The sequence below is a fragment of the Sinocyclocheilus grahami genome, unplaced genomic scaffold, assembly GCF_001515645.1.
Source record: "Sinocyclocheilus grahami isolate Dianchi unplaced genomic scaffold, SAMN03320097.WGS_v1.1 scaffold176.1, whole genome shotgun sequence".
Classification (NCBI taxonomy): Eukaryota; Metazoa; Chordata; class Actinopteri; order Cypriniformes; family Cyprinidae; genus Sinocyclocheilus; species Sinocyclocheilus grahami.
The window spans coordinates 697754-698770 of record NW_015505355.1 but is presented as its reverse complement, the minus strand read 5'-3'; the positions used below and the strand labels follow the sequence as shown (position 1 = coordinate 698770).

At 32.6% G+C, this 1017-nt stretch overlaps 1 protein-coding gene across 1 annotated transcript in view; it reads right to left on the bottom strand.

Annotated features, from left to right (window-relative positions):
- The window catches only part of LOC107593816 (translation initiation factor IF-2-like), a 24341-nt gene that overhangs the window by 15285 nt on the left and 8039 nt on the right, over nt 1-1017 (bottom strand). The gene's annotated exons all lie outside the window — the stretch shown is intronic.

The following is a 1017-nucleotide window of genomic DNA, read 5'->3' as shown; positions in this document are numbered from 1 at the left end:
ACATGAGACTGTAAATTGCTCGCAGTGCATTTTTAGACAAAAAGATGGGGAAAGTGGAAGCAAGTGGCAAAATAAAAATAAAAACAGGGAGATTCTAAGCTAGCATCCAGATGCATTTTGAAGGATCTATGGATATGTTTCAGTAGCAACCTGAAAAAAGACAAAGTGTTTTAATCTAATAATTTACAATATTTATGCTATTTTCTGAGTTTTATATTGTTGTGTAATCATTTAATTGTTGGATTTCATGGAATATTTGTCTTTACGGATAAGAGATCAGAGGGAATATCTCAATGTTTTCTGGGATGTATGTTATGGTAAAGCAGTCAGATTTACGCTGGTCAGAAAAAGTCGGAGCACTGAAACATATGCACCTTGAAGTTTTAATCTAACAATTTTAATTTTTTTAACAAGTTTGAAATCCCTAAGATTATGGGGATTTATGATTATTAAGATTAATGCCTCTGTTCAGAAATTTATAAAATACATTATACACTTGAAATAACTTTTAATCCATTTTCAAAAGTCCCCTTTCCTGCAGAAAATGCTGTGTTACATAATCCTTAAAAATCATTATGTAAATTTAGTGCTCAGGAAATCTCTATTATTAGAACATTTCAAATAGTCGTGTTGCTTACTGACCTGTGCCTTTATTGAAAGTATGATTACATTTCTTGAAAAGCGGGATGGGATTTAAAAATATTTCACATGAATATTTCAACAAACTTGCTGTCTGCACAGCTGTCATTGCTGCAAGTTGCAGAACAGCAAACAAAAGCATGCATTTATAGCATTTGAAATGTTTTACTGATCGATCATGTGATCATTATCACTATACGGTCCTTAAAAAAAAACATTACATAGTGATTCTAAACTTTTGAATACTTAACTCCAGCACTGACAGGTTCAGGAGACCTGCAGGCTTCATGTGTGACAGTAGCTTTAAGGTGGAAACGTGTTGCTTTTGTTTAAATAATTCAGTATTTATGTCGTACAGTACAAAGCATTGGTGGAAGG